Genomic DNA, 15,009 nt, shown 5'->3' on the forward strand with positions numbered 1-15,009 from the left:
TTAAAAATAATATTTGTCCAGACTACTGCATCACTGCATTTTAGTCACTTCGTCCAGACTAGATTTGAAAAATAATATTTGTCCAGACTACTGAATCACTGCATTTTAGTCACTTCGTCCAGACTAGATTTTAAAAATATTATTTGTCCAGACTACTGCATCACTGCATTTTAGTCACTTCCTCCAGACTAGATTTTAAAAATAATATTTGTCCAGACTACTACATCACTGCATTTTAGTCACTTCATCCAGACTACTGCATCACTGCATTTTAGTCACTTCGTCCAGACTACTGCCTCACTGCATTTTAGTCACTTCGTCCAGACTAGATTTTAAAAATAATATTTGTCCAGACTACTGCATCACTGCATTTTAGTCACTTCTTCCAGACTAGATTTTAAAAATAATATTTGTCCAGACTACTGCATCACTGCATTTTAGTCACTTCGTCCAGACTAGATTTTAAAAATAATATTTGTCGAGACTACTGCATCACTGCATTTTAGTCACTTCGTCCAGACTAGATTTTAAATATAATATTTGTCCAGACTACTGCATCACTGAATTTTAGTCACTTCGTTCAGACTAGATTTGAAAAATAATATGTTCCAGACTACTGCATCACTGCATTTTAGTCACTTCGTCCAGACTAGATTTTAAAAATAATATTTGTGCAGACTTCTGCATCACTGCATTTTAGTAACTTCATCCAGACAAGATTTGAAAAATAAGATTTGTCCAGACTACTGCATCACTGCATTTTAGTCACTTCGTCCAGACTAGATTTGAAAAATAATATTTGTCCAGACTACTGCATCACTGCATTTTAGTCACTTCGTCCAGACTAGATTTTAAAAATAATATTTGCCCAGACTACTGCATCACTGCATTTTAGTCACTTCGTCCAGACTACTGCATCACTGCATTTTAGTCACTTCGTCCAGACTAGATTTTAAAAATAATATTTGTCCAGACTACTGCATCACTGCATTTTAGTCACTTCGTTCAGACTAGATTTGAAAAATAATATTTTCCAGACTACTGCATCACTGCATTTTAGTCACTTCGTCCAGATTAGATTTTAAAAATAATATTTGTCCAGACTACTGCATCACTGCATTTTAGTCACTTCGTCCAGAATACTGCATCACTGCATTTTAGTCACTTCGTCCAGAATACTGCATCACTGCATTTTAGTCACTTCGTCCAGACTACTGCATCACTGCATTTTAGTCACTTCGTCCAGACTAGATTTTAAAAATATTATTTGTCCAGACTACTGCATCACTGCATTTTAGTCACTTCGTCCAGACTAGATTTTAAAAATTATATTTGTCCAGACTACTGCATCACTGCATTTTAGTCACTTCGTCCAGACTAGATTTGAAAAATATTATTTGTCCAGACTACTGCATCACTGCATTTAGTCACTTCCTCCAGACTAGATTTTAAAAATAAGATTTGTCCAGACTACTGCATCACTGCATTTTAGTCACTTCGTCCAGACTAGATTTTAAAAATAATATTTGTCCAGACTACTACATCACTGCATTTTAGTCACTTCATCCAGACTACTGCATCACTGCATTTTAGTCACTTCGTCCAGACTACTGCATCACTGCATTTTAGTCACTTCGTCCAAACAAGATTTGAAAAATAAGATTTGTCCAGACTACTGCATCACTGCATTTTAGTCACTTCGTCCAGACTACTGCATCACTGCATTTTAGTCACTTCGTCCAAACAAGATTTGAAAAATAAGATTTGTCCAGACTACTGCATCACTGCATTTTAGTCACTTCGACCAGACTAGATTTGAAAAATAATATTTGTCCAGACTACTGAATCACTGCATTTTAGTCACTTCGTCCAGACTAGATTTGAAAAATAATATTTGTCCAGACTACTGCATCACTGCATTTTAGTCACTTCGTCCAGACAAGATTTGAAAAATAAGATTTGTCCAGACTACTGCATCACTGCATTTTAGTCACTTCGTCCAGACAAGATTTGAAAAATAAGATTTGTCCAGACTACTGCATCACTGCATTTTAGTCACTTCGTCCAGACTAGATTGTAAAAATAAGATTTGTCCAGACTACTGCATCACTGCATTTTAGTCACTTCGTCCAGACTAGATTTTAAAAATATTATTTGTCCAGACTACTGCATCACTGCATTTTAGTCACTTTTATCCAGACTACTGCATCACTGCATTTTAGTCACTTCGTCCAGACTACTGCATCACTGCATTTTAGTCACTTCGTCCAGACTACTGCATCACTGCATTTTAGTCACTTCGTCCAAACAAGATTTGAAAAATAAGATTTGTCCAGACTACTGCATCACTGCATTTTAGTCACTTCGTCCAGACTAGATTTGAAAAATAATATTTGTCCAGACTACTGCATCACAGCATTTAGTCACTTCGTCCAGACTAGATTTTGAAAATAATATTTGTCCAGACTACTGCATCACTGCATTTTAGTCAGTTCGTCCAGACTAGATTTTAAAAATAATATTTGTCCAGACTACTGCATCACTGCATTTTAGTCACTTCGTCCAGACTACTGCATCACTGCATTTTAGTCACTTCGTCCAGACTAGATTTTAAAAATATTATTTGTCCAGACTACTGCATCACTGCATTTAAGTCACTTCGTCCAGACTAGATTTTAAAAATTATATTTGTCCAGACTACTGCATCACTGCATTTTAGTCACTTCGTCCAGACTAGATTTGAAAAATATTATTTGTCCAGACTACTGCATCACTGCATTTTAGTCACTTCCTCCAGACTAGATTTTAAAAATAAGATTTGTCCAGACTACTGCATCACTGCATTTTAGTCACTTCGTCCAGACTAGATTTTAAAAATAATATTTGTCTTGACTACTACATCACTGCATTTTAGTCACTTCATCCAGACTACTGCATCACTGCATTTTAGTCACTTCGTCCAGACTACTGCATCACTGCATTTTAGTCACTTCGTCCAAACAAGATTTGAAAAATAAGATTTGTCCAGACTACTGCATCACTGCATTTTAGTCACTTCGACCAGACTAGATTTGAAAAATAATATTTGTCCAGACTACTGAATCACTGCATTTTAGTCACTTCGTCCAGACTAGATTTGAAAAATAATATTTGTCCAGACTACTGCATCACTGCATTTTAGTCACTTCGTCCAGACAAGATTTGAAAAATAAGATTTGTCCAGACTACTGCATCACTGCATTTTAGTCACTTCGTCCAGACAAGATTTGAAAAATAAGATTTGTCCAGACTACTGCATCACTGCATTTTAGTCACTTCGTCCAGACTAGATTGTAAAAATAAGATTTGTCCAGACTACTGCATCACTGCATTTTAGTCACTTCGTCCAGACTAGATTTTAAAAATATTATTTGTCCAGACTACTGCATCACTGCATTTTAGTCACTTTTATCCAGACTACTGCATCACTGCATTTTAGTCACTTCGTCCAGACTACTGCATCATTGCATTTTAGTCACTTCGTCCAGACTAGATTTTAAAAATAATATTTGTCCAGACTACTACATCACTGCATTTTAGTCTCTTCATCCAGACTACTGCATCACTGCATTTTAGTCACTTCGTCCAGACTACTGCATCACTGCATTTTAGTCACTTCGTCCAAACAAGATTTGAAAAATAAGATTTGTCCAGACTACTGCATCACTGCATTTTAGTCACTTCGTCCAGACTAGATTTGAAAAATAATATTTGTCCAGACTACTGCATCACTGCATTTAGTCACTTCGTCCAGACTAGATTTTGAAAATAATATTTGTCCAGACTACTGCATCACTGCATTTTAGTCAGTTCGTCCAGACTAGATTTTAAAAATAATATTTGTCCAGACTACTGCATCACTGCATTTTAGTCACTTCGTCCAGACTACTGCATCACTGCATTTTAGTCACTTCGTCCAGACTAGATTTTAAAAATATTATTTGTCCAGACTACTGCATCACTGCATTTAAGTCACTTCGTCCAGACTAGATTTTAAAAATATTATTTGTCCAGACTACTACATCACTGCATTTTAGTCACTTCGTCCAGACTACTGCATCACTGCATTTTAGTCACTTCGTCCAGACTAGATTTGAAAAATAATATTTGTCCAGACTACTGCATCACTGCATTTTAGTCACTTCGTTCAGACTAGATTTGAAAAATAATATTTTCCAGACTACTGCATCACTGCATTTTAGTCACTTCGTCCAGACTAGATTTTAAAAATATTATTTATCCAGACTACTGCATCACTGCATTTTAGTCACTTCGTCCAGACTAGATTTTAAAAATATTATTTGTCCAGACTACTGCATCACTGCATTTTAGTCACTTCGTCCAGACTAGATTTTGAAAATAATATTTGTCCAGACTACTGCATCACTGCATTTTAGTCACTTCGTCCAGACTAGATTTTAAAAATAATATTTGTTCAGACTACTGCGTCACTGCATTTTAGTCACTTCGTCCAGACTACTGCATCACTGCATTTTAGTCACTTCGTCCAGACTAGATTTTAAAAATATTATTTGTCCAGACTACTGCATCACTGCATTTTAGTCACTTCGTCCAGACTAGATTTTAAAAATTATATTTGTCCAGACTACTGCATCACTGCATTTTAGTCACTTCGTCCAGACTAGATTTTAAAAATATTATTTGTCCAGACTACTGCATCACTGCATTTTAGTCACTTCATCCAGACTACTGCATCACTGCATTTTAGTCACTTCGTCCAGACTACTGCATCACTGCATTTTAGTCACTTCGTCCAGACAAGATTTGAAAAAAAGATTTGTCCAGACTACTGCATCACTGCATTTTAGTCACTTCGTCCAGACTAGATTTGAAAAATAATATTTTTCCAGACTACTGCATCACTGCATTTTAGTCACTTCGTCCAGACTAGATTTTGAAAATAATATTTGTCCAGACTACTGCATCACTGCATTTTAGTCACTTCGTCCAGACTAGATTTTAAAAATAATATTTGTTCAGACTACTGCGTCACTGCATTTTAGTCACTTCGTCCAGACTACTGCATCACTGCATTTTAGTCACTTCGTCCAGACTAGATTTTAAAAATATTATTTGTCCAGACTACTGCATCACTGCATTTTATTCACTTCGTCCAGACTAGATTTTAAAAATTATATTTGTCCAGACTACTGCATCACTGCATTTAAGTCACTTCGTCCAGACTAGATTTGAAAAATATTATTTGTCCAGACTACTGCATCACTGCATTTTAGTCACTTCCTCCAGACTAGATTTTAAAAATAAGATTTGTCCAGACTACTGCATCACTGCATTTTAGTCACTTCGTCCAGACTAGATTTTAAAAATAATATTTGTCCAGACTACTACATCACTGCATTTTAGTCTCTTCATCCAGACTACTGCATCACTGCATTTTAGTCACTTCGTCCAGACTACTGCATCACTGCATTTTAGTCACTTCGTCCAAACAAGATTTGAAAAATAAGATTTGTCCAGACTACTGCATCACTGCATTTTAGTCACTTCGTCCAGACTAGATTTGAAAAATAATATTTGTCCAGACTACTGCATCACTGCATTTAGTCACTTCGTCCAGACTAGATTTTGAAAATAATATTTGTCCAGACTACTGCATCACTGCATTTTAGTCAGTTCGTCCAGACTAGATTTTAAAAATAATATTTGTCCAGACTACTGCATCACTGCATTTTAGTCACTTCGTCCAGACTACTGCATCACTGCATTTTAGTCACTTCGTCCAGACTAGATTTTAAAAATATTATTTGTCCAGACTACTGCATCACTGCATTTAAGTCACTTCGTCCAGACTAGATTTTAAAAATAAGATTTGTCCAGACTACTGCATCACTGCATTTTAGTCACTTCGTCCAGACAAGATTTGAAAAATAAGATTTGTCCAGACTACTGCATCACTGCATTTTAGTCACTTCGTCCAGACTAGATTTTGAAAATAATATTTGTCCAGACTACTGCATCACTGCATTTTAGTCAGTTCGTCCAGACTAGATTTTAAAAATAATATTTGTCCAGACTACTGCATCACTGCATTTTAGTCACTTCGTCCAGACTACTGCATCACTGCATTTTAGTCACTTCGTCCAGACTAGATTTTAAAAATATTATTTGTCCAGACTACTGCATCACTGCATTTAAGTCACTTCGTCCAGACTAGATTTTAAAAATATTATTTGTCCAGACTACTGCATCACTGCATTTTAGTCACTTCGTCCAGACTACTGCATCACTGCATTTTAGTCACTTCGTCCAGACTAGATTTGAAAAATAATATTTGTCCAGACTACTGCATCACTGCATTTTAGTCACTTCGTTCAGACTAGATTTGAAAAATAATATTTTCCAGACTACTGCATCACTTCATTTTAGTCACTTCGTCCAGACTAGATTTTAAAAATATTATTTGTCCAGACTACTGCATCACTGCATTTTAGTCACTTCGTCCAGACTAGATTTTAAAAATATTATTTGTCCAGACTACTGCATCACTGCATTTTAGTCACTTCGTCCAGACTAGATTTTAAAAATATTATTTGTCCAGACTACTGCATCACTGCATTTTAGTCACTTCGTCCAGACTACTGCATCACTGCATTTTAGTCACTTCCTCCAGACTAGATTTGAAAAATAAGATTTGTCCAGACTACTGCATCACTGCATTTTAGTCACTTCGTTCAGACTAGATTTGAAAAATAATATTTTCCAGACTACTGCATCACTGCATTTTAGTCACTTCGTCCAGACTAGATTTGAAAAATAAGATTTGTCCAGACTACTGCATCACTGCATTTTAGTCACTTCGTCCAGACAAGATTTGAAAAATAAGATTTGTCCAGACTACTGCATCACTGCATTTTAGTCACTTCGTCCAGACTAGATTTTAAAAATAAGATTTGTCCAGACTACTGCATCACTGCATTTTAGTCACTTCGTCCAGACTAGATTTTAAATATAATATTTGTCCAGACTACTGCATCACTGAATTTTAGTCACTTCGTTCAGACTAGATTTGAAAAATAATATGTTCCAGACTACTGCATCACTGCATTTTAGTCACTTCGTCCAGACTAGATTTTAAAAATAATATTTGTGCAGACTTCTGCATCACTTCATTTTAGTAACTTCATCCAGACAAGATTTGAAAAATAAGATTTGTCCAGACTACTGCATCACTGCATTTTAGTCACTTCGTCCAGACTAGATTTGAAAAATAATATTTGTCCAGACTACTGCATCACTGCATTTTAGTCACTTCGTCCAGACTAGATTTTAAAAATAATATTTGCCCAGACTACTGCATCACTGCATTTTAGTCACTTCGTCCAGACTACTGCATCACTGCATTTTAGTCACTTCGTCCAGAATACTGCATCACTGCATTTTAGTCACTTCGTCCAGACTACTGCATCACTGCATTTTAGTCACTTCGTCCAGACTAGATTTTAAAAATAATATTTGTGCAGACTTCTGCATCACTTCATTTTAGTAACTTCATCCAGACAAGATTTGAAAAATAAGATTTGTCCAGACTACTGCATCACTGCATTTTAGTCACTTCGTTCAGACTAGATTTGAAAAATAATATTTTCCAGACTACTGCATCACTGCATTTTAGTCACTTCGTCCAGATTAGATTTTAAAAATAATATTTGTCCAGACTACTGCATCACTGCATTTTAGTCACTTCGTCCAGAATACTGCATCACTGCATTTTAGTCACTTCGTCCAGAATACTGCATCACTGCATTTTAGTCACTTCGTCCAGACTACTGCATCACTGCATTTTAGTCACTTCGTCCAGACTAGATTTTAAAAATATTATTTGTCCAGACTACTGCATCACTGCATTTTAGTCACTTCGTCCAGACTAGATTTTAAAAATTATATTTGTCCAGACTACTGCATCACTGCATTTTAGTCACTTCGTCCAGACTAGATTTGAAAAATATTATTTGTCCAGACTACTGCATCACTGCATTTTAGTCACTTCCTCCAGACTAGATTTTAAAAATAAGATTTGTCCAGACTACTGCATCACTGCATTTTAGTCACTTCGTCCAGACTAGATTTTAAAAATAATATTTGTCCAGACTACTACATCACTGCATTTTAGTCACTTCATCCAGATCACTGCATCACTGCATTTTAGTCACTTCGTCCAGACTACTGCATCACTGCATTTTAGTCACTTCGTCCAAACAAGATTTGAAAAATAAGATTTGTCCAGACTACTGCATCACTGCATTTTAGTCACTTCGACCAGACTAGATTTGAAAAATAATATTTGTCCAGACTACTGAATCACTGCATTTTAGTCACTTCGTCCAGACTAGATTTGAAAAATAATATTTGTCCAGACTACTGCATCACTGCATTTTAGTCACTTCGTCCAGACAAGATTTGAAAAATAAGATTTGTCCAGACTACTGCATCACTGCATTTTAGTCACTTCGTCCAGACAAGATTTGAAAAATAAGATTTGTCCAGACTACTGCATCACTGCATTTTAGTCACTTCGTCCAGACTACTGCATCACTGCATTTTAGTCACTTCGTCCAGACTATATTTTAAAAATATTATTTGTCCAGACTACTGCATCACTGCATTTTAGTCACTTCATCCAGACTACTGCATCACTGCATTTTAGTCACTTCGTCCAGACTACTGCATCACTGCATTTTAGTCACTTCGTCCAGACAAGATTTGAAAAATAAGATTTGTCCAGACTACTGCATCACTGCATTTTAGTCACTTCGTCCAGACTAGATTTGAAAAATAATATTTTTCCAGACTACTGCATCACTGCATTTTAGTCACTTCGTCCAGACTAGATTTTGAAAATAATATTTGTTCAGACTACTGCGTCACTGCATTTTAGTCACTTCGTCCAGACTACTGCATCACTGCATTTTAGTCACTTCGTCCAGACTAGATTTTAAAAATATTATTTGTCCAGACTACTGCATCACTGCATTTTAGTCACTTCGTCCAGACTAGATTTTAAAAATTATATTTGTCCAGACTACTGCATCACTGCATTTTAGTCACTTCGTCCAGACTAGATTTGAAAAATATTATTTTCCAGACTACTGCATCACTGCATTTTAGTCACTTCGTCCACACTAGATTTGAAAAATAAGATTTGTCCAGACTACTGCATCACTGCATTTTAGTCACTTCGTCCAGACTAGATTTTAAAAATAATATTTGTCCAGACTACTACATCACTGCATTTTAGTCTCTTCATCCAGACTACTGCATCACTGCATTTTAGTCACTTCGTCCAGACTACTGCATCACTGCATTTTAGTCACTTCGTCCAAACAAGATTTGAAAAATAAGATTTGTCCAGACTACTGCATCACTGCATTTTAGTCACTTCGTCCAGACTAGATTTGAAAAATAATATTTGTCCAGACTACTGCATCACTGCATTTAGTCACTTCGTCCAGACTAGATTTTGAAAATAATATTTGTCCAGACTACTGCATCTTTGCATTTTAGTCAGTTCGTCCAGACTAGATTTTAAAAATAATATTTGTCCAGACTACTGCATCACTGCATTTTAGTCACTTCGTCCAGACTACTGCATCACTGCATTTTAGTCACTTCGTCCAGACTAGATTTTAAAAATATTATTTGTCCAGACTACTGCATCACTGCATTTAAGTCACTTCGTCCAGACTAGATTTTAAAAATATTATTTGTCCAGACTACTGCATCACTGCATTTTAGTCACTTCGTCCAGACTACTGCATCACTGCATTTTAGTCACTTCGTCCAGACTAGATTTGAAAAATAATATTTGTCCAGACTACTGCATCACTGCATTTTAGTCACTTCGTTCAGACTAGATTTGAAAAATAATATTTTCCAGACTACTGCATCACTGCATTTTAGTCACTTCGTCCAGACTAGATTTTAAAAATATTATTTATCCAGACTACTGCATCACTGCATTTTAGTCACTTCGTCCAGACTAGATTTTAAAAATATTATTTGTCCAGACTACTGCATCACTGCATTTTAGTCACTTCGTCCAGACTAGATTTTAAAAATATTATTTGTCCAGACTACTGCATCACTGCATTTTAGTCACTTCGCCCAGACTACTGCATCACTGCATTTTAGTCACTTCCTCCAGACTAGATTTGAAAAATAAGATTTGTCCAGACTACTGCATCACTGCATTTTAGTCATTTCGTTCAGACTAGATTTGAAAAATAATATTTTCCAGACTACTGCATCACTGCATTTTAGTCACTTCGTCCACACTAGATTTGAAAAATAAGATTTGTCCAGACTACTGCATCACTGCATTTTAGTCACTTCGTCCAGACAAGATTTGAAAAATAAGATTTGTCCAGACTACTGCATCACTGCATTTTAGTCACTTCGTCCAGACTAGATTTTGAAAATAATATTTGTCCAGACTACTGCATCACTGCATTTTAGTCAGTTCGTCCAGACTAGATTTTAAAAATAATATTTGTCCAGACTACTGCATCACTGCATTTTAGTCACTTCGTCCAGACTACTGCATCACTGCATTTTAGTCACTTCGTCCAGACTAGATTTTAAAAATATTATTTGTCCAGACTACTGCATCACTGCATTTAAGTCACTTCGTCCAGACTAGATTTTAAAAATATTATTTGTCCAGACTACTGCATCACTGCATTTTAGTCACTTCGTCCAGACTACTGCATCACTGCATTTTAGTCACTTCGTCCAGACTAGATTTGAAAAATAATATTTGTCCAGACTACTGCATCACTGCATTTTAGTCACTTCGTTCAGACTAGATTTGAAAAATAATATTTTCCAGACTACTGCATCACTGCATTTTAGTCACTTCGTCCAGACTAGATTTTAAAAATATTATTTGTCCAGACTACTGCATCACTGCATTTTAGTCACTTCGTCCAGACTAGATTTTAAAAATATTATTTGTCCAGACTACTGCATCACTGCATTTTAGTCACTTCGTCCAGACTACTGCATCACTGCATTTTAGTCACTTCCTCCAGACTAGATTTGAAAAATAAGATTTGTCCAGACTACTGCATCACTGCATTTTAGTCACTTCGTTCAGACTAGATTTGAAAAATAATATTTTCCAGACTACTGCATCACTGCATTTTAGTCACTTCGTCCAGACTAGATTTGAAAAATAAGATTTGTCCAGACTACTGCATCACTGCATTTTAGTCACTTCGTCCAGACAAGATTTGAAAAATAAGATTTGTCCAGACTACTGCATCACTGCATTTTAGTCACTTCGTCCAGACTAGATTTTAAAAATAAGATTTGTCCAGACTACTGCATCACTGCATTTTAGTCACTTCGTCCAGACTAGATTTTAAAAATATTATTTGTCCAGACTACTGCATCACTGCATTTTAGTCACTTCGTCCAGACTAGATTTTAAAAATAAGATTTGTCCAGACTACTGCATCACTTCATTTTAGTCACTTCGTCCAGACTAGATTTTAAAAATATTATTTGTCCAGACTACTGCATCACTGCATTTTAGTCACTTCATACAGACTACTGCATCACTGCATTTTAGTCACTTCGTCCAGACTACTGCATCACTGCATTTTAGTCACTTCGTCCAGACAAGATTTGAAAAATAAGATTTGTCCAGACTACTGCATCACTGCATTTTAGTCACTTCGTCCAGACTAGATTTGAAAAATAATATTTGTCCAGACTACTGCATCACTGCATTTTAGTCACTTCGTCCAGACTAGATTTTGAAAATAATATTTGTCCAGACTACTGCATCACTGCATTTTAGTCACTTCGTCCAGACTAGATTTTAAAAATAATATTTGTCCAGACTACTACATCACTGCATTTTAGTCACTTCGTCCAGACTACTGCATCACTGCATTTTAGTCACTTCGTCCAGACTAGATTTTAAAAATATTATTTGTCCAGACTACTGCATCACTGCATTTTAGTCACTTCGTCCAGACTAGATTTTAAAAATAATATTTGTCCAGACTACTGCATCACTGCATTTTAGTCACTTCGTCCAGACTAGATTTGAAAAATAATATTTGTCCAGACTACTGAATCACTGCATTTTAGTCACTTCGTCCAGACTAGATTTTAAAAATATTATTTGTCCAGACTACTGCATCACTGCATTTTAGTCACTTCCTCCAGACTAGATTTTAAAAATAAGATTTGTCCAGACTACTGCATCACTGCATTTTAGTCACTTCGTCCAGACTAGATTTTAAAAATAATATTTGTCCAGACTACTACATCACTGCATTTTAGTCACTTCATCCAGACTACTGCATCACTGCATTTTAGTCACTTCGTCCAGACTACTGCATCACTGCATTTTAGTCACTTCGTCCAAACAAGATTTGAAAAATAAGATTTGTCCAGACTACTGCATCACTGCATTTTAGTCACTTCGACCAGACTAGATTTGAAAAATAATATTTGTCCAGACTACTGAATCACTGCATTTTAGTCACTTCGTCCAGACTAGATTTGAAAAATAATATTTGTCCAGACTACTGCATCACTGCATTTTAGTCACTTCGTCCAGACTAGATTTTGAAAATAATATTTGTCCAGACTACTGCATCACTGCATTTTAGTCACTTCGTCCAGACTAGATTTTAAAAATAATATTTGTCCAGACTACTGCATCACTGCATTTTAGTCACTTCGTCCAGACTACTGCATCACTGCATTTTAGTCACTTCGTCCAGACTAGATTTTAAAAATATTATTTGTCCAGACTACTGCATCACTGCATTTTAGTCACTTCGTCCAGACTAGATTTTAAAAATAATATTTGTCCAGACTACTGCATCACTGCATTTTAGTCACTTCGTCCACACTAGATTTGAAAAATAATATTTGTCCAGACTACTGAATCACTGCATTTTAGTCACTTCGTCCAGACTAGATTTTAAAAATATTATTTGTCCAGACTACTGCATCACTGCATTTTAGTCACTTCCTCCAGACTAGATTTTAAAAATAAGATTTGTCCAGACTACTGCATCACTGCATTTTAGTCACTTCGTCCAGACTAGATTTGAAAAATAAGATTTGTCCAGACTACTGCATCACTGCATTTTAGTCACTTCGTTCAGACTAGATTTGAAAAATAATATTTTCCAGACTACTGCATCACTGCATTTTAGTCACTTCGTCCAGACTAGATTTGAAAAATAAGATTTGTCCAGACTACTGCATCACTGCATTTTAGTCACTTCGTCCAGACAAGATTTGAAAAATAAGATTTGTCCAGACTACTGCATCACTGCATTTTAGTCACTTCGTCCAGACTAGATTTTAAAAATAAGATTTGTCCAGACTACTGCATCACTGCATTTTAGTCACTTCGTCCAGACTAGATTTTAAAAATATTATTTGTCCAGACTACTGCATCACTGCATTTTAGTCACTTCATACAGACTACTGCATCACTGCATTTTAGTCACTTCGTCCAGACTACTGCATCACTGCATTTTAGTCACTTCGTCCAGACAAGATTTGAAAAATAAGATTTGTCCAGACTACTGCATCACTGCATTTTAGTCACTTCGTCCAGACTAGATTTGAAAAATAATATTTGTCCAGACTACTGCATCACTGCATTTTAGTCACTTCGTCCAGACTAGATTTTGAAAATAATATTTGTCCAGACTACTGCATCACTGCATTTTAGTCACTTCGTCCAGACTAGATTTTAAAAATAATATTTGTCCAGACTACTGCATCACTGCATTTTAGTCACTTCGTCCAGACTAGATTTTAAAAATATTATTTGTCCAGACTACTGCATCACTGCATTTTAGTCACTTCGTCCAGACTAGATTTTAAAAATAATATTTGTCCAGACTACTGCATCACTGCATTTTAGTCACTTCGTCCAGACTAGATTTGAAAAATAATATTTGTCCAGACTACTGAATCACTGCATTTTAGTCACTTCGTCCAGACTAGATTTTAAAAATATTATTTGTCCAGACTACTGCATCACTGCATTTTAGTCACTTCCTCCAGACTAGATTTTAAAAATAAGATTTGTCCAGACTACTGCATCACTGCATTTTAGTCACTTCGTCCAGACTAGATTTTAAAAATAATATTTGTCCAGACTACTACATCACTGCATTTTAGTCACTTCATCCAGACTACTGCATCACTGCATTTTAGTCACTTCGTCCAGACTACTGCATCACTGCATTTTAGTCACTTCGTCCAAACAAGATTTGAAAAATAAGATTTGTCCAGACTACTGCATCACTGCATTTTAGTCACTTCGACCAGACTAGATTTGAAAAATAATATTTGTCCAGACTACTGAATCACTGCATTTTAGTCACTTCGTCCAGACTAGATTTGAAAAATAATATTTGTCCAGACTACTGCATCACTGCATTTTAGTCACTTCGTCCAGACTAGATTTTGAAAATAATATTTGTCCAGACTACTGCATCACTGCATTTTAGTCACTTCGTCCAGACTAGATTTTAAAAATAATATTTGTCCAGACTACTGCATCACTGCATTTTAGTCACTTCGTCCAGACTACTGCATCACTGCATTTTAGTCACTTCGTCCAGACTAGATTTTAAAAATATTATTTGTCCAGACTACTGCATCACTGCATTTTAGTCACTTCGTCCAGACTAGATTTTAAAAATAATATTTGTCCAGACTACTGCATCACTGCATTTTAGTCACTTCGTCCAGACTAGATTTGAAAAATAATATTTGTCCAGACTACTGAATCACTGCATTTTAGTCACTTCGTCCAGACTAGATTTTAAAAATATTATTTGTCCAGACTACTGCATCACTGCATTTTAGTCACTTCCTCCAGACTAGATTTTAAAAATAAGATTTGTCCAGACTACTGCATCACTGCATTTTAGTCACTTCGTC

The sequence above is a fragment of the Leiobunum rupestre genome, chromosome 2 (genome assembly GCF_980474605.1).
Source record: "Leiobunum rupestre chromosome 2, qqLeiRupe1.1.hap1, whole genome shotgun sequence".
NCBI lineage: Eukaryota > Metazoa > Arthropoda > Arachnida > Opiliones > Sclerosomatidae > Leiobunum > Leiobunum rupestre.